The sequence below is a fragment of the Panicum virgatum genome, chromosome 6K (genome assembly GCF_016808335.1).
Source record: "Panicum virgatum strain AP13 chromosome 6K, P.virgatum_v5, whole genome shotgun sequence".
NCBI lineage: Eukaryota > Viridiplantae > Streptophyta > Magnoliopsida > Poales > Poaceae > Panicum > Panicum virgatum.
The window spans coordinates 45,361,054-45,380,973 of NC_053141.1; the positions used below are offsets into that span (position 1 = coordinate 45,361,054).

At 47.8% G+C, this 19,920-nt stretch overlaps 2 long non-coding RNA genes across 4 annotated transcripts; both read left to right on the forward strand.

Annotated features, from left to right (window-relative positions):
• Positions 1 to 4,463: 4,463 nt before the first annotated feature.
• Positions 4,464 to 5,299, forward strand: LOC120712991. Of its 3 annotated transcripts, none has more exons than XR_005691129.1 (4): positions 4,464 to 4,503; positions 4,621 to 4,751; positions 4,875 to 5,081; positions 5,176 to 5,299. It is a non-coding gene; the product is annotated as an uncharacterized LOC120712991 (long non-coding RNA). The 3 variants fall into 3 exon arrangements; XR_005691128.1 differs by having other exon boundaries at positions 4,875 to 5,008; XR_005691130.1 differs by having other exon boundaries at positions 4,465 to 4,503; positions 4,626 to 4,751; positions 4,875 to 5,008.
• A 2-nt stretch (positions 5,300 to 5,301) lies between these two features.
• On the forward strand, positions 5,302 to 6,112 carry LOC120712993. Its single transcript, XR_005691131.1, has 4 exons — positions 5,302 to 5,365; positions 5,508 to 5,666; positions 5,789 to 5,862; positions 5,969 to 6,112. It is a non-coding gene; the product is annotated as an uncharacterized LOC120712993 (long non-coding RNA).
• Positions 6,113 to 19,920: the final 13,808 nt, after the last annotated feature.

A 19,920-nucleotide genomic window follows, 5' to 3' on the forward strand; every position in this document is an offset into this window, starting at 1 on the left:
GGCCTAAGCTTTTTCTTGAACAACCACTTACATCCAACAGGTTTACATCCATAAGGACATTCAACGACCTCCCAGGTTCCATTAGACATAATAGAATTCATCCCACTCCTCACTGGTTCCTTCCAATAGTCAGCATCAGGAGATGAATATGCTTCTTCAATGGTTCTGGGTGTATCATCCATGAGGTATACAATGAAATCATCACCAAAAGACTTTACAGTCCTTTGTCTCTTGCTCTTTTTAGGAGCATCATTGTTATCCTCCTCAGAATTTTCCACAAGTGTAGGTTCATTGTGTTCTATCGGCTCAGCAGAGCTATCATCCTCGATGAACTCTTACCTAGATGAACTTGTTCCATCTCTCATGGGAAAAATGTTTTTAAAAAAATGTAGCATCTCTGGACTCCATTATAGTACCAACATGCATGTCAGGTACTCCAAATTTTACTATTAAAAATCTATACCCAACGCTGTGAATAACATAATCTAGAAAGACACAATCCACAGTTTTATATCCAAACTTACATTTTTTGGTTATTGGCACACTTATTTTTACCAAACAACCCCATGTATGTAGGTATGAAAGTGTTGGCTTTTTCTTCTCCCATTCCTCGAATGGTGTTATCTCTTTATTCTTTGTAGGGACACGGTTTAGAACATGACATGCAGTCAATATAGTCTCACCCCACCATTCCTTGGAAAGTCCCGCTGTATCTGACATGGCGTTAACCAAATCCATTAGAGTGCGGTTCTTTCTTTCGGCAACCCCATTTGACTGAGGTGAATAGGGAGGCGTCCTCTTATGAATAATGTCATGTTCCTCGCAGAATAAAGTGAATAAATTTGAGAAGTACTCGCCACCACGATCTGACCTAACTCTTTTGATCTTTTTCTGAAGTTGGTTTTCTACTTCAGCTTTATAGATTTTAAAGTAGTGTAAAGTTTCATCTTTTGACTTCAACAAATAGATGTAATAAAATCTAGTGAAGTCATCGATCAAAGTCATGAAATATCTTTTACCACCTTTTGTCAACACTCCACTAATTTCGCACAAATCGGAATGAATTAATTCTAAGGGTGCCAAGCTGCTTGCCTCAGCGGCCTTATGAGGTTTGCGAGTTTGTTTTGATTCAACACATACATAGCACTTAGAATTTTTGACAAAAATAAACTTTGGAATTAAACTCAAATTAGCTAAGCGTATCATACAACCAAAATTAACGTGACAAAGCCTCGAATGCCAAACATTTGTTTCATCAACGTTAATAATATTGTAAGCAATTTTATTACAGACATCTGTAAAAGAAAGACGGAACAAGCCTCCGCTTTCATAACTTTTTCCAACAAAAGTACCAAACTTAGACAAGATATATTTATTGGACTCAAAGACTAATTTAAACCATCTCTACACAGTAGAGAGCCACTGACTAGATTTTTTATTATGGTGGGGACATGCTGCACGTTCTTCAGCTGCACGGTCTTCCCCGAAGTAAACTTCAAATTTACCGTACCAACACCAAGAACACATGCATGCGATCTGTTCTCCATCAGCAAGGAGGAAGTCCTGCCATCCTGGTAAGAAGAAAACAAAGAAGCATCAGCACAAACATGAATATTAGCACCAGTGTCAACCCACCACTCGTGTGAACAAAAAACTGAAAGAACTGTAGGTAATAAATTACCGTATCCCGATGTTCCTCTAGGCTCTCTAATGACCATGTTGGCGGAGTCGTTGCCTTTGCGGTTTGGACACTTTGCAGCAAAGTGTTCCGTACTAGCGCACACATAGCAAGCTCCCTTCTTCTTCTTCTTGAAGGTGGTTGTCTGCTTAGTCTTTGGTTGGCTCTGCGGTGGTTTTTTTTTGTTCTTGTGGGAGTTGTTCTTCTGAACAAGAATGGCGCTAAAAGCAGCAACAACTCCTTTCCCACGTATGTCCTTTGCTCACGCCTTTTCCTCAACATCAAGAGTCCCAATGAGTCTATCTATGGTGAACTCCTGTCTCTTGTGTTTTAGAGAAGTAGCAAAGTCCCTCCAAGAAGGTGGCAGCTTAGAGATAATACCTCCGGCCACAAACTTATCGGGTAACACACATGGGGACTCTTTGCTGCAATTTTTTGGATCTTTTGCCAGAGTATGTATTTCATGAGCCTGTTCTACTACAGAACGGTCTTCGACTATCCTATAGTCAAGAAACTGCTCCATCACATACAACTCACTGCCGGCATCAGACACTTCATATTGAGCCTCAAGAGCATCCTACAATTCTTTGCCAGTTGGCAGTAGGACATAAAAATCCACTAGGTTTTCAGGGAGAACACTAATGATGCAATCTCAAAAGAGGGTATCAGCCTCATCGAACGCACTCCCTTCCTCTGGAGTGAACTGTTCAGGATTAGCCTCTTTTACATGCATCACTCTCAGCACTGTCAACCATAGTATAAGCCGCTCTTGCCAACGTTTGTAATTGGAACCATCAAAAGGTGGCAAAGCTAGATACCGAAAGCCTATTAACAAGTTCAGGTTTTTGGATTGTTAGAAAACTAGGTAATTTTTGATATATTTTAATTCCAAATATTACTAGCAATTTCATGACATAAAAGAGTGATAATGTGTGAACAAAATATGTACTTGTGTTCATGTTATTCTCACTAATAAGCATGAATAAAATGTTAAACCAGAATAGGTTTAGAATGTACCCCAAGTCGGGACCAGTGCCGGAGGCACCGGTTGCGTCGTTACCGGCTGGAATAGACATTCTATTCGACTGGCCTTACCTGATGTAGCCGAACGACGTCGATGCAGGAAGAGATTCGCAGTGCAGTCCCACGAACGGTCACCAGGAAGTAGATGAAGTAGTCGTTCACGCCAGACGAAGTAGTCGTTTAGGGAGCGAGCAATCGCGTCAAGACGCTCCCCAAAAACCTGATTGCCCGCGCCCCGTGCAGAACCTTCAGCGAGAAGAGGTTCCGGAGGCCTCATCTTGCTAGAGCTGTGCGCGCAACGCTAGCGATGGAAATGGCAGAAAGCAGCAGAGGGAGAAGGGAGAGGTCTCCTAATCAGGAGTACCTGAAGCAAGAGTGCTTGAGGTGTGAGGATGAGTGGAGGAGGGCCTGATTTATATAGGCGTGGAGATACCTCAGATTCAACAAACCTGAACGTCATAATGGGCTTTGATGAGTAGCAATTACTAGTGCAATTGAGTAACCGCAAATGTTTTATTATGTGTCATCATTTACCTGTTAATGTCAATATTTTATTGTCTCTGTTTTAATGCTTTCAACAGCAAAATGTTCTCTCATCTCACGTCGCACTGCACGTCCGGCTTGGCGAGGCGAGCGAGCGCGCGCGTGTGGTTCACCGACCTCCTCAAACCGACTTCACAAGTGGTGTACACGAGATCCACCCTTTAAGTTAGTTGAGATCCTCCTCAAATCCCGATACGAAATTAAGCAATTGATTCCCTATCATTTAATGGTGGGCTTTAAATTCTTTTATTGTATTGATTAGAATAAATGTGTCAAATCCATAATTCCAACACGGCCGGACGGTGAGGATACTGGTGCGGCCATTGTGCGGCGTCTGAGCACTCTAAAGGAAGAGCCGGAGCCGATGGCGGGCGCGGTACCAGCAAAACAATGTTCACGTCGTTGAACTGCGCCAATGTCCACGCCGCGGCCGCCGCTCGCTGGCACAGAGTAGAAAACTCTTCCTTCCCCTGGCATACACGGGCGTCGATTCTCGCCGGCGCCAGCGCCACCGCGGCGCAGAGAGGGAGGAGAATCGCATGAGAAGCATCGCGCGGGGGACGGGGGAAGGCGGAGAGGGCCTCGGTGCCTTTCAGCTATTCCTCACGATCTCAGCTGTAGAAGCCCGATCCAATATGGGCCCAGGGGGTGGACGGTATTTCATTCACCGTCCACCCCGGACGGTAGACGAAATACCGACCGCCCCTCGAGCCCGGCTGGACGGCACCGTCGCCGGCGGCCACGCCGCCGAGGCCTACACAGCCGGCTCTCCCACGAACGATATGGCCCGCAAGGTGTTCCAGGATTCCAGATTCCTAGGAGAATCTCTTGGCCATCGATTGATGTACCTTCGTCGACGTGGTGGTCGCCGTCGCGGCGGCGAGGTTTGACGGCCAAAACACGGGCGGCGACGGCGTGGTTCAGCGCTTGCCGGTGGATCCATGAGCACCGCCGGAGCGCCACCTTCGGTGTGCTTATGGTGGCCGCCCGGCGCGCTGCACGCTGCGCGGCGACTGGCCGGCGGTGGCCGCCCAGCGCGCTGCACGCTGCGCGAGGACTTCCTCTGGAAATCAGCTCGTTCCAAATAAGAACAGGTTGTAGCGACGCAAAGTACTCAAGCTTTGCTTGTTCTCCCTCTCATTGCGTCGTGAAGCGCCCGGCTGTCTCACCACTGATGCGCCGCCTGCGAACTCCCATGCGTCAGTACTCAATTGCCGCAAGCTGTGGCCACACGCCAGTATGACTGGACGCGAAAGCAGGTATGCTCCAATGGGTATGGGTTCATGGTTTCTTTCAAGTTATCTTATTTACTTACCAAATCACCAGAATTTCTAGCTCGTTTTCTTCTGCTGGCGATAAATTTTATTGGAGTTAAGCTCAGTTTTGGAGCTGGCTGGATACTTGCTGGTCTGTAAGGTGTAAGCTGACCCATGGAAGCACGCATTGGTTTATTGAACAATTATATAGTTACTCTGTGACCTTTTACGGTTCCTGTTGCTTATGTGCTGTAAGTTCTAAAACTCCAAAGATCATTTCAATTAATTGTTTCTTTTGGGCAGCATTCCTATGCTTGGAAAAGTCAGATATTGCATTGTTCTGCTCTACACTCACTGTTGCCTATAATGTGCAGTGCAGTGCAGTGCAGTTGGGCACAGAACGCGACACATCGATATTGCTGGTTTAGTTAAGACTCTAAGTTGCTGCTGGACATGCTAGAAATTGAGGTTCTGTTTGTGCATGGTGTTTATTGCAGAGAATACGGAGGTAGGGTGGTGTATCTCGTAGATATTCAAAAATTGTGTCCTATTACGGGCTCACAACTCCGCCATATAAAGTGGTGTGTACTGTGAGCTTTGTAAACATATTTGGGTGCTGTCATTATGTGTGTCAAAATTTTAACATTTGGGTTGCTTTTGTTGTTTGATGTTCAGGATGCTCTGGAACCTTATATGAGCAGGAGAACAGTTGCACTTCATTGGGGTAAACACCATCGGGATTATGTGGAGGGCTTAAATAAGCAGCTTGCTAGCAGCCCCCTGTATGGATACACTCTGGTAGGACCTGATAAAAGAAGCACACAACAATGGCAATCCATTACCAGAATATAATAATGCAGCACAGGTATATTTATTGAAATTTGTTAACATATCCCATTTGCTCCATGTCACTTGTTTTCTTTTCGGGGGCAAAAAAACTGCATGTCATGCTTTCACCAATAGAGGAGAGTTTTTAGAGCTTCAACCTTGTGTCTTCTGACATGCAGGTCTGGAATGAACCATCACTTCTTCTGGGAATCAATGCAACCAGAAGGTGGCGGCTTACCATCAGATAGAAAAGGATTTTGGCCCGTTTACTAATTTCAGGGAAGACTTTATTTCCTAAGCCTTACAACTATTGGGGTCTGGTTGGGTTTGGCTTGTCTGTAAGTTTCCTTCCATTATCTTTCATGTAAAGGCAGTATGGATTAACTTGCTGATTTTCTGGTGTGCTATTTCTAAAGCTAATTTCTAAGTTAGGTTATAATCTGCTGAATGTTTGTTGCAGTGAGGAGAAATGAGAGAAAGCTTTCAGTAGTTCATACACGAAATGCCATCTCCCCTCTTGCTTTTGGCGATATTGTATGTTTACTAGACTGCTTTTTCCCTTGGATGTATACGTTGAAATATTTAGAGTAACATTTTCAGTACATACTTTGCAATGACATCCCATATTCTCTTCTTGCAGCCAATTGCCAGCCTAGACTTATGGGAGGTAAGGACATTGACTCCAAGTTTTTAGATCCTACTTTGTGCCATATACTGACATTTGTCCTTTTCTGTTCACCTCTCTTTTTGTGTACTTGTTCGGCAAATTAGTTCTAAAAAATTTAGCAGAAAACATCTGTGGTTCTTCCTTTGCAACTTTGCAGGATGATAAGCTAATATATATTACAAAGTTTATGGACCATCTCATCTCTTGGGACACTGTCACTCTGCGCATGATGCGTGCTGAGTCTTTTGTGAACCATGGTGAGCCAAATATCCCAGTGGCATAAGGTACAAATACACCATGGTTATCAGGTAAGGATTCAGGACTTTGGAGCAGCCTGGTAATTGTGCAGCTTAATCATGTAACTGGACACATGAAATGAGGGTGTCATTAGTTTCTGCAGTGACGGAAACACTCAACCCAGAACATCCATAGATTATGTAATGCTCTTTCTCATGGAACAACAAGGCTTCATTCAAACATTTGTCTTTTTTTCTACTTTTAATTAAGGTTTGGTGGTGAGTCATCACAGGGCATAAGCTGCTACTGAACTGAGAACTTGGCAGTCTGAGGCTGTCCTTCTCACATGAGAAACACCAGATTGATATTTATTGACAAGGAACACTTCTATAAAGCACCCTGCTTTGTCATAATAAAACAATAAAACGCCCTACCTTAAGGTAGTTGATGGCTTGATGCGATGTTCTTGCGTCCACTGTATGTCACCATAAATTATTCAGGATACAGCTAGCCTACTTGAGGATTGCGGATGGTCCATTTATTTTCCCTTATGTCACCTCATATAAAAGAAACTACTGTATTTAATATCCCCTATCAAGTTGTTTGGTGTTCAGCTGTTTAAAAGTTTGATCCCTTTGTTTTGATCCACTAAACAGGTATCCTGCGAAGATGTCAGTTCAAATCCTGTAGGAGGAAGCAGAGAGTTGGAAAAGTTGCATAAGAGTTGGTTATCTCCCTATTGCCATATCACGATGAACTTAAAGATAAGCTTCTGGGTTTTCACCATTGCCCTTGGGCAGTTGGGCCTTGGCTGCTGCTACAAGGAAGTCAGCGTCCAATTTCAAGACATGCAACAAAGCAGCCTTACACACTTGGGAGCATGTAGATTATGGTGTTGGGCTATGGCCAACTTGGGCTTTGAAGCAATGGCACATTCTCTAGGTGGCTATTCTTCGGAACGAGCGCCCAGACTGCTGTTTAAATAGATTCAGCTCTAAGTTGTCAGGACTTAATTGTGACAGCGTTTTGTTGTAGCAGAATGGAACTATGTTCTTGTTTTACTGGTTGAGGAATAGTTTTGGATTGTAAGGAAATCTTTGTGTGTGTTAAACACTGCAAGTGTGAATTTTAGCAGAATGAAGTTGACTTTGTGGATTGGAATTTTTTATTATCCTTGCTGCTTCGCACGAGACAGTAAACATTGCAAAACTACAGAAATTTTAACAACACAGTAAAGATTCTGTTGGAAATTCCTAACAAATGGGAAATTTTAACAACATAGTAAGCCAATACAGAAAGAAATGTATCAAAACCATTGACATTCTCGACAAATTCGGTGCTAATAAAGTGTAATTGAGATTATCCAGCTGACAAAAGCATCTATACTCTTTCCCAGTTGCTCTGTTTCCCTGATGTTAACATTCAGATTGCTCGTCCGGTACCAAACCAATTGGTGGATGCTGTGTTATGTTCTCACATTGATCATAAAAGGCGAGGTCCACTGTTCAAGCTTAGTAGCCTTTCACCAGATTCTCAAATGATGCCTTTGTTAAGTTGCGGAACTACTTTTGACACTTGAAAGCAGATACACCGGGGGGGGGGACGATGAGTCCCCACCTGAATCAACTTCCATAGATGCCGGAGAACCGGTGATGGAGAGTGCCGTGCATGGCGCGTTTACATTGCCTTGGTAGGCTGTTCGTGGAGTAAAGTACAACAGAACTTGGGGTAAGTTACATGAAAAAAAAAACATTTCTCCAGTAGTCGAAATCGCAGTGCAGAGCAGCCGGTAAGCGCCAGCGCCACAGTTCAGTCGCTTCACGGCAAGCGGTGAGCAGCCGGTGGAGGTTCGGAGGCATGCCTCGGAAGACCACGTCATGGCAATGATTCCAGAGATGCCAGCAACAAAGGAGAATCATAGTATGCAGCGACTGAGTGGGAGCACCGGCTTGCGCTTCAATTCGCCAAAGGTCATCGACGGGTAGGATGTGGGCTGGGTTCCAGCCAATGTGACGCCAGAAGCATTGGGCAAAAGGGCAGCCTGTTATCAGGTGGTCGGCGATTTCAGTGGAGCGGGTACAGAGCTCACAAGTGTCAGTATCCAGGACGTGTTTCTTCTTCAAGTTGTGGCTGCATTGGATGCGGTTTTGGAGGAGAAGCCAGGCAAATAACTTGACCTTTGGTGGAGTGTGGTTTTGCCAAACAAAGTTGTAGGAATCACAGACGTTCGGCGAGGAGGTTGCGAGTTTGTAAATCTTGTTGGTGACCAAACGGTTGTCTGAAGATTGCAGGCTGCTCCGGCGAACATCCTCACCATCCTCTGGCTCCCAATCATTCATGGCTAGTTGGACAGTAGCGAGCTCGGAACGCGCCTGGCAGTTGAGCCGTGGCACAAGGTACTGGAGGATCCCGTGGTTAACAGTGTCGCGGACAGAAGCACCGTATTTGGCCACATGACTGTATAGCACAGGGAACCTGGAACATAGGGGCTCCGCACCAAGCCATCGATCTTCCCAGAACGCAGTTGTTGCGCCACATTTGACTGAGACTGAAGTTAGTTGGCGGTAAGCGGGGAGCAGAGTGTGGAGGCCATCCCAGTGAGCGCCTTCAACCTCTCCCTGTAGGGTGTGAAGGTCCACGCGTTGGCGCACCCATGCAGCCCACGAAGAGTCACCTGGATGATGGAGGTGGTGTAGGAGCTTCAAGAGTAGGCAAGCATTTTGTATCGAGATCTGCTTCACACCGAGCCCACCGTCTTGTTTGGGGAGACAAACTTTGTCCCAAGCCACAAGGCATTGCGCACCAGTTGCAGTAGCCTGTCCAGACCAGAGGAAAGCTCTCCTGCGTTTATCAAGAGCTTCAATTGTGCCGGCAGGGAGAAGCAGGGCAGACATGAGGTGTGCTGGCATGCCGTCGAGAACCGAGTTGATTAGGACCAGGCGGCCAGCATGGTTGAGCAGCAGGGCCTTCCAGCCGGAAAGCTGTCGATCAACTTTGGCGATCAGTGGGGCAAAAGCTTGCAGGTTCAGTTTCACATTGGAGAGAGGGAGGCCCAGATACACTTGCGGGAAGGTGGCTTGTTTTCACTGCAAAACTTTCATCAGCCGGCGCAGCTTTGATTCTGGAACATGCATGGGGACTGCTGTGCTCTTGTGGTAGTTGATTTTCAGGCCGGTAGCATCTAAGAAGGAATCAAGTATACTCCTTAGGTTGATGACATCTTCAGATGTCCCACGAATCAGGATGAGCGTATCGTCAGCATACTGGAGGACTGGGCATGGGGCATCGATCAGCGGGTGCCAGACAGAGCCACAATCTTTGATCAAGCATTGCATCAAGTCAGCGACGAGTATGAAGAGGTAGGGCGACAATGCATCGCCCTGCCTAAGCCCACGCTTGCAGTTGATCCATGGCCCCGGGGAGCCGTTGACGAGGACGGCTGAGCGCGACGTTTGGAGGATCTCCAGCATCTAGTGTAGCCAGAGTGGGGGGAATCCTCTTGCTTGCATGATCTTCATCAGACTGCACCAATTGACCGAGTCGAAAGCTTTGGCAAAATCTAGCTTGAGCACAATAGTTGGTCGGCGACGGCGGTGGCAACACTGAATAAGCTCGGTGGCGTAGATGAAGTTTTCTAAAATGGACCGTCCACGGATGAAACCTGTTTGGTCCGTATCAACCAGAGCCTGAATTTGATGTTGAAGCCGAGTAGTTAGGATCTTGGTGAGTATCTTGACAGGGCAGTTCTGTAGAGATATTGGGCGGAAGTCTCCAGGGGCCGTGGCGCCCTCTTTCTTTGGCAGGAGCACAATGTGAGCCCGATTGATGCTCTCCAGTTGAGTGGTGCCATCATGGAAAGCCTCCAGGAACCTCATGATGTCGGATTTCACCGTGCAAGCAGCTTTGTAGAAACCTGGGCCCAAGCCATCAGGACCCGAGGCGCTGTTTGGATTCATAGCAGCAACAGCAGTCTTGGCTTCCTCTTCGGTGAAAGGGGCAATCAGGGGCGGACCAAGAGCAGCAGGTCGACTGGCATATATTTGTCCGATATCAAAACTCCAGGAAGCATCATTCGTTTCGCCCAGCAAATGGGTGTAATGAGCCGTCAGGGCGGCCATTTTGGCTGCTTGTGTGACATGCCTCGCGCCGTCCATGTCAATGACTTGGATGTTGTTCCTGCGCATCCGCTGGGAGGCGCGTGCATGAAAGAAGCTGGTGTTGGCATCTCCCTCTTTGATTGCCCTGAATTTACCCCGCTGCTTCCAGTGAGCGGCACGCTGCTGAACAAACAAGGAGAGGCGATCTTGACATAGAGAGCGAAGCAGCCGCTCGCCTGCACACATTGAACGGTTTTCTTCCAGTAGATCGATTAGCAGAATGAGAAAACAACAGTTATGGTAGATGGAGGGGGGTTTGTGTTGTTTTTTCCAAACCTTCGCTACCTGCCGAAAATCTTTGGCCCGGGCAACCAGGCTGCAAGCGGCATCGTTCCTTGGTTGAGAAGATGACCAGGCCGGCAAGGTTGTGGCAAGGAAGAGAGGGTGTTTAAGCCAGGCATTCTCGAAGCGAGATATATTTGGTTTGGGGATGTCAGTGGAGAGTGTAGAAAGAAGCGGCACGTGATCAGACATGGAGCGGATGCGTGAGGTCAACATGCTATTGGGGAACATGGAGCTGAACTCAGTGTTGAAGAGAGCATGATCCAGGCGGGCGAGGGTGGGGATTTGGCGCTTGTTGCTCCATGTGAACAGGCGATCTAGGAGCGGGAGCTCAAGCAGGGCCAGGGAGTTGATGCAGGCGTTGAAGGAGTCAGCAAGTGTTTGGCTGAAGAGGGTGTTGTTCTTGTCGGAAGTAGCTCGCAACAGATTGAAGTCGCCGATGAGGAGCCAGGCTCCGGTTACATTTGAAGATAGATCACGGAGTTCATGAAGGAAAGCATCTGTGAATGCGTGGTCAGCAGGGGCGTAGACATTGGTTAGGGAAAAGGATAGTTCTGAGGAGGTGGAGGTGAGGGAGATGGTGAGGGAGTACTGGCGGGCGATGTAGCTCTGTTGTTTGAAGAGGTTGGCGTTCCACGCAGTGATGAGACCACCGCGCGAGCCGACTGCAGGGATGGCCATGTGAGCGTCGAGGTAGCTGGGGAGGAAAGGTGGATGACGCAGGGGAGGGAGGTCGCGAATTTTAGTCTCTTGTAGACAAACGATGTGAGGAGAGGAGAAGGAGATTGCATCTCGAATGTCAATGCATTTGGGGGAGGAACCAAGGCCACGGACATTCCAGCAGAAAATCAGATAATTAAGGCGTTTAACATTCATTGAAAGAGAGATTACAACATGACAAAGAGAAGAAACAGGGGTGGGTACAGACTGAAGGAAAAAAAGAGACAACAACAGACACGGACACAGACTTATGCCAGGGACACCTCAAGCTAGGGGAACAGCAACTGATAACTCGCGGCCGGCCCATCCGGCACGCAGGGGAGGCGAGGATGACGTCGTTCATGGGGGTGGCACAGCTCCACCGACCGCGGCGATAGCAGACTGGTCAGCGCAGCTCAGTCCAGCCGCCTTGGCGAGACGGCGGAGGTCGAGAGCGCTGAGGGGGTTCTTGTGTTTGAGGATCTTGCGGCCGGTCACGTGCTTCTGCAGAGCTGGGGAGCAGGCGGCAAGGCACTCACGGAGAGCCTTGCGTTGCACGGCTTTACTGGTGACATCGACGAACAAACCTTTGTCAAGGTTTGCCAGGCGAGAGCTGTTGCGAGTGGGTAGGGCAGTGGTCGAGGAGCGCGGGCGGCGACCACGGCCGCGGCGTTTCAGGGCAGACACGGGAGAGGGGGCGGCGGGTGTAGCAGGGGAGGGTGGCGGCGGCGGTGGGGTGTGGTCGGGCGAAGGTGGGTGCCATGGCAGAGCGAGAGGGGTGGGGAGTGGTGGGCTGTGGATGGCGGCGAGGCGTGCAGGCGGGGTAGGAGGGTGATACCGTGAGTGAATAACGGTAGTGAATGTTAGATGGTGAAACAAGGTGGACAGATACAGAGTGAACGATCAGCCAGCTGAAGTTTCAGGCCATGTAACTGAAACTGAACTCTGAAACTGAATCGGATTCTACCAATGCGTAGATGCATCCCTTCTCCTCATGGCCCCTCTGCACATGGTCCGTGCATGGTGCGCCGCCGCCGCATCACCACGGCGTGCTTCCTCGACGTCATTCGAGCGCCGTGTGGAGGCGCACGCGTTCAAGACGAGGCATGGGAGGAAGCTACTGCCCGGCGGCGGCGGCGCTCGCGAGGGGATGCCCGCGCCCGGCGCCAGCGGCCTGCCCACGGCGTGGAATCGAACGGTGTCACTGGCGGCGCCGCGCAGGTGCCGGTGCCGGCGTGGTGCTCGCGGATGCCGCTGGCAGCGCTTCGTCGAAGGGGACGGTGGCAGGCAGCACCCGCGCCAGGCAAAGCAGAGAGGGCCTCGCTCCCTTTCCGCCCCGATCTCGGCCGCACATACTCGATCCAACGTTCGTGAGAGGCCAGGGGTAGATGGTATTTCTTTTACCGTCCAGGGCTGGACGGTAAATGAAATACCGTCCACCCTGCGGCCCGACCCGGCCGCGCCATAGGCAACAGGGCCGCCCCGCGCCACCGTCCAGGTCTCCGCCGCCCTGTTTCCGAGTCCAGAATTGTTGGCGACGTGTTCCAGCTTGCCACAGACAAGGTGCCGTCGTCGGCTGTCTTCATCGTATCGATCACTGGGTCGGTGGCGGACTAGGTTCGCTGAGGGCGCGCCGGCGCGGCGGCTGGACGGCCATGCCCAGCGTGGTGGCGTGCGGTGGATCTTGAGAGCGCGGCGGCACGGCACGGCAGGAATAGAGCCACGCCTCCACGGAGAACACGGCATCGCTGTCTGTCGACGAACCAAGCTCGGTGCCTCCTCTCCGCCCACGGATGAGGTCCAGCCGTCCAGGCCGTAGACGGCGGCGGCGCAGCCAGAGCGTCTCCGCCGGCGAGGTACCTAACCTGCCTGCTATCGATGATCGATCACACTTCGTGCAAGCTGCGGCCGCGCGATTGACCGGCAAGCTTGTTGTTGTTGGATTCAATTAGTCGTTCGCGTCGCCGTTATTTGTTCAGGCCGCGGACGCTTTGCTGGATTCAGAATTCTGATGAACATGTGCTGAACTACTGGCTCTCGATCAGAACCCCTGCAGTTCCCTAGCTCTGAAATCCGGTAGCCAAACTGACTGCACGGCTGAACAAAACGGCGAAAGGAGAAGGGTGTCGTCTAGCTCACCAGGCGTAGAGGCAGCCCTTCTCCTCGCGGCGCTTCTGGCAGTGGTCGTAGTAGGACATGTTCTGCGGCGGCGGCGCGTTGTACATTCTCGCTCGCTTCTTGCCGTCGTCCTCCTCTCTGCGGCCGCAGGCGAACCACTAGCTAGCTAACCGATCTCTCTTCTGCTGCTGCTACTTCTACTTGGGCTCTCTTCTACCTTGTGCAGAGCAATGGATGCAGATGGGCTCGTATTTATAGAACAAACGAAGGAGAGGGCACAATTTGTCAATGCCAAGGGTCTCACCTAGGAAGCACCCTTGCATCGATCACATGTACTAGACCAGAAAAAAAACGGAAAATGGTGGAGGTGGTTTAATTTCTGCATGCATCCATGACTTTTTTTTTTCTTTGGAGCAGGATGCATCCATGACTTAGTTTCCTTCGCATCCAAGGTTTGTACCCCACGGCCATTGGAACCAGATCCTCTAACATAGTTGAAACTACCTCTTTTTTTGAGACGAAAGAAGAAATATATTAGATCATAGCCGAGTACATCATCATCATGTTACAAGCACGCTGGAATACAACCTGATCATCTAAAAGTCTTGTATAGTCTAAAAACTCAACTCCAGACCTATATGACGCTTCGTATAGAAGGCTGCACAGGCAAACACTCAGCGTGTACAGGCAAACACTCGGCAACAAACTCGAGAACAGAAGCCCAACGAATGGCGGCCAACACTCCTGCAGGCGAAGTGGAGAAACTTCTTCTTTCTTGTGTCTTCCGTCTTCTTCTTTCTGCCACCGAAGAAAAAGAAAGACTGATCTGCATATTCTCCCTAGTCCTTCATTGTGGTTAGATCTAACCACAACAAAACGGAGAAGAGACCCGAGAAAATTATTCCATGACGGCGGCATCATCTCCACCTTGATGTCACCACCCGGAAAACCAAATCTCCATGTCGTTAAATCGATAAAGTTGTTGACGTCGGTGTCGCCCTCATCTTCAACAGATCCGCCATGGAGAAGACGAATCCACCCTGCCCCCTTGCCGTCACCGGAGAGGAGGAGGAGGAAATAAATATCCAATACCAAAAGATTTGGCATGGAGAGACTCTAAACCTAGAAGATTTTAACTTTAGATGACTTGATCTACTGGAGAAACTAGAAAAAAACGATGGATCCCCACTCCCTTCGGCCTCCGGCGAGACGCCGAAGGGGAAGGGAGGGGGACCAAGCGGTGTTGGAGGCGGGAGACGCCGGCGCCGGCGCTAGGGCTCCGAGCGTGGGGAGAGGCGGGGGCTGATGCGTCGCGGCTTTTTAGTTGAAACTACCTCCGAGGGACGTAAAACACACATCTCCGTTCATTTCACATCCGACGGCAACATCCATGAAGAGTAGAATCTGTGGCATGGCCCAATAGGTGAGGTTCAGAGTACTTGGTTTGGCTCATTTGCAGACCTCTCGCCCCATCGCCATGGCTGTCAGCTGCCTGCGCCGGCGCCGGTGCTGGTGGAGCAGATCCCCTAGAAAGACCCCCTTCATCGTCGCTCTCATCCTCCCCATCTCTCGTCCCTTCTTCCTCCCCCCAAAGCCCAAGCAGCAGCCCCGCTAGCTCAAGCATGGAGGTCGAGGTTGACGATGATGGCTTCCACAACTCTTGTATTGAGGCCATCGTCGTCGACTTCATTCGTGGTCGCGCTCAGCCCTGGTGACCGCTGCTGCCGAGTACGCTTCAAACCAGAATTTCAGAAGTGTCTGCATCCAAACAAAGACTTTCAGATAGAAAGATAAATTTTCATCAATTCTTTGGTGCTTTGATGCTTGTGTTGGTGTACAATCACACATTACAATTCCAATTCACATCAGTTACAGACCGAATTTAACATGCAGTCACATGATTCACTTAAATGCACTATAAATTCACATCAATTACAATATCCAATGTGGCATTCGGCATGAGTTACAGCTGGTTTCTGTTGGTGATATGCCCAAGAGCCCATCATCACAATACAGTTTAAAGCCCCAAGAGGATATTGATCCAAGAGGAATTAGGGTTACTAATGGGCCTATGAGATAGAAGCCCATTAGTACGCCCTATATATACGAGGGAGGGGCTAGGGGGGCGACGACCAGAGAGCTGCGCCACCTCCTAGCCGCCGCCCCTCCCTCTCTCTCTCGGCCGCCGCCCATGCCATGCGTGCGGTGCTAGCACACCGACGCCCGGCGTTTCATCCCCGTACGTGTGGACTCCGTGGAGGCGCTGCGGCGACTGCTGCGCTGATCGGCTACTGGGATCAAGTAAGAGGAGCTCGGTTCGTGGGACGTGATCGACTACTTCCTCTACATCGACGCGCGACTTCTTCCGCTGCGCTGCGCGTCTAGTGGTAACGATCTATGATCTTCTACTCGCAAGTATCTTAGGTATATGCGGTAGTGATGCTAGCGTAGCCTACCCGATTCCCTTCAGTGGTACCAGAGCCATCTTGCGTAGTTTTTGGTCTGGATCATTTGCATATATGTGATATGTTGTTGTAGTAGATTGGATCTATTACTTTTGCACGGTTTGATTAGATCAATTGGTCATAAGGGGTTAAAACTGGAGCGAATTGATTGCGCGGCATGTGGCAAAAGATTAGTTTGTGTTCTTTCTCTGTTATGCATACGACATGTCCCTACCGGCTGGAATCACCATCGGGACTAACTGTGTGCATAAGTCAGCAGATTGGACCAACAGATCGAGGTCATGTGCAGATGCAGTCTTCTCAAGTGCAAAGTTTGCACGGTCAATGTGATTGACCTAGTGAAAATTGAGGCATTATGAATGGCTCGGATTTGAGGTGATGCGATCACTCTGATGAGATTTTCATAGGGTATACTATGGTAGAACACGTCGTACGCCTAACTTGTTTTTGCAGTGTGTGATGTGAATGGTATGGCCTCAATGTCATGTGATGATCTATGTGATGATTTGTGCGGCCTGCGTGTCGCAAGTTAACACAACCGGGTTGAGGTTGCACCATTATTGTATAACGACCTGCGTGTCGACTTGTGATGTTTGAATCCTCATGTAATTATTTCACTAGCTATTAGATGTAGTAGCTTAGTATCTTTTCATTGAGGCTTCAATCATGATGGCGATGATGATCACCACAAGACAAGACGGATGGCAATGGAGGTCACCTTGGAGCCATGGCGATGGAGCCCATTGTGATGCAAGAGGCCATACTATTCACAATATAATATGATTATATGCTTGTGATGTTTATTTTCCTGTCATACTATTCTTTCATGCTTTTACATATGGTGGATGCTTTAATCATGATAGAATAGCTTCCCTCAGAAAAGGTTGAGTTTTGATGCCTTTTACCAATAGCTGCACCTATAAATTTTGATCGTTGTGTGGTAGGTTTACCAAAGTAGAGTACCCTCAACTATCACTTTTGTATAGGGTGGATGTCAGACATTCACAAGTATAGTATTGGTTTACTCAGCAAAGCTATCAAAACAGTTTTGGGCTTTAAGGCATAGGGTTGGGGCCGGGGCATTGGATGCCACCCAAAAAACAAGAGTCGCATAGAGATGTGATTAGTAATTTGTTACTTACCTGTATCACTACTTTTCTAGCCGTGATGCTAAAGCTCACTAGAATTTTAGTGATTATGGATCTTGAACCACTATATGTCATTAGAGGGAAGATGACTTTGATATAGTAGGTTGTCTTTTGTTAAATCAGTTAATGAAAGTCTTTACATAAACTTAGTGCTGAAATCTTGCTTTACTTTAATGTTGTAGATCATGTCTGCCAGTAACAATTCCGCTTTCAATTTGCGTTCTGTTCTTGAGAAAGAAAAGTTGAATGGAACAAACTTTATTGATGGTACCGCAACCTGAGAATTGTTCTCAGGCAAGAGAAAAAGGAGTATCTTCTTGAGCAGCCATATCCTGATGATCTCCCTGACAATGCAACTGCTGCTGATCGTAGAGCTTATGAGAAGCACTGCAATGACTCACTTGATGTCAGCTGTCTGATGCTCGCCACCATGTCCCCTGATCTGCAGAAGCAGTATGAGCATGCGGATGCTCATACCATGATCGAGGGGCTGCGTGGGATGTTTCAGAACCAAGCCAGGACTGAGAGGTTCAATATCTCAAAGTCCTTGTTTGCGTGCAAGCTGGCAGAAGGTAGCCCAGTCAGTCCTCATGTGATCAAAATGATTGGTTACATTGAGACTTTGGACAGACTTGATTCTGAACTTCACCAAGACTTGGCTACTGATGTTATTCTCCAGTCGCTCCCGGCGAGCTATGAGCCTTTTATCATGAACTTTCAGATGAATGGCTTGGATAAAACATTGAGTGAGTTGCATGGGATGCTAAAGACAGCAGAGGAGAGTATTAAGAAGAATCCCAATCATGTGATGATGATTCAGAAGGGGAACAAAAAGAGGAAGCGTTGGACGCCTCCTAATCCCAAAGGTAAAGGCAAGGAAAAGAGTTCCGGTGGTGAGTCCTCAGGCTCTAAGCTAAAGCCAGCACCTAAGGCCAAATCTGGCCCTACTTCTGAAGATGAATGCTTCCACTGTCATGAAAAGGGACATTGGTCTAGGAACTGCAAGAAGTACTTGGAAGAAAAGAAGAAGAAGAAGGGAAGTGAGACTTCCACTTCAGGTATAAATGTTATAGAAATAAATATTGTATTATCTTCTAGTGAATCATGGGTATTTGATACTGGATCGATGATTCACACTTGTAAATCGTTGCAGGGTCTAAGTGAGACTAGAAGATTTGCAAGAGGCGAGTTGGACGTTCGTGTCAGCAATGGCGCAAAGGTTGCGGTGTTGGCGGTCGGCACCTACCACTTGTCTCTACCCTCCGGATTAGTTTTGGAATTAAATAATTGTTATTGCATTCCTGCTTTGAGCAAGAATATTATTTCTTCTTCATGTTTGGAAGAAGTTAGTGATTTTAAGATTGTAATAGAGAACAAACGTTGTTCTATCTTTTGCAATGGTATTTTTTATGCTCATTGTCCATTGGTGAATGGATTATATGTTCTTGATCTTGAGGATAAATCTGTCTGTAACATTAATACTAAGAGGCTTAGACCAAATGATTTGAATCCCACTTTTATTTGGCATTGTCGCTTAGGTCATATAAATAAGAAACGCATTGAACAACTCCATAAAGATGGATTGTTAAGCTCATTTGATTTTAAATCATTTGACACATGTGAGTCTTGTTTGCTTGGAAAGATGACCAAAGCGCCTTTCACTGGTCATAGTGAGAGGGCGAGTGACTTGTTGGGACTTGTACATACCGATGTATGTGGACCAATGAGCTCAATAGCCAGAGGTGGTTTTCAGTACTTCATTACTTTCACTGATGACTTTAGTAGATATGGCTATATCTACTTAATGAGGCACAAGTCTGAATCGTTTGAAAAGTTCAAAGAATTTCAGAATGAAGTACAAAATCAATTAGGCAAGACAATTAAATTTCTACGATCTGATCGTGGAGAAGAATATTTGAGCCTTGAATTTGGTGATCATTTGAAGCAATGTGGAATTATTCCGCAGCTAACTCCGCCCGGAACACCTCAATGGAATGGGGTATCCGAACGGAGGAACCGAACCTTGTTGGACATTGTTAGGTCCATGATGAGCCAAGCTGATCTTCCATTGTCATTTTGGGGTTACGCTCTTGAAACTGCTGCGTTCACACTGAATAGGGTTCCAAGTAAGTCTGTTGAGAAGACACCATATGAGATATGGACTGGGAAGTGTCCCGGATTATCTTTTCTCAAAGTTTGGGGATGTGAGGCTTATGTCAAACGTTTGATGTCAGATAAGCTCACTCCAAAGTCAGACAAATATTTCTTTGTGGGGTATCCTAGGGAAATCAAAGGATATTATTTTTACAATAAGGTGGAAGGCAAAGTGTTTGTCGCTCGCAATGGTGTTTTCTTAGAAAAGGAGTTTCTCTCAAAAGGATTTAGTGGGAGCAAGGTGCAACTCGAAGAAATTCAGGAAACACCCGAAACTGTTTCAGCACCCACTGAAGATCCACGGGATGTGCAAGATGTTGCACAACCCGTAGTTGAGGCACCAGCCCCACGAAGGTCTATAAGGGCACATCGCGCTACTGACAAGCTCAACCTCCTTATTACGGAGGAGCGCCACGTATTATTGATGGAAAATGATGAGCCCTTGACCTACAAAGAAGCAATGATGGGACTCGACTCCGACAAATGGCTTGAAGCCATGGAATCCGAGTTAAAATCCATGCATGATAATCAAGTTTGGAACTTGGTCGATCAGATTGACAGTATAAGACCTGTCGACTGTAAGTGGATTTTTAAGAAAAAATTAGACATGGATGGAAATGTTCACATCTATAAGGCACGATTGGTGGCGAAAGGTTTCCGACAAA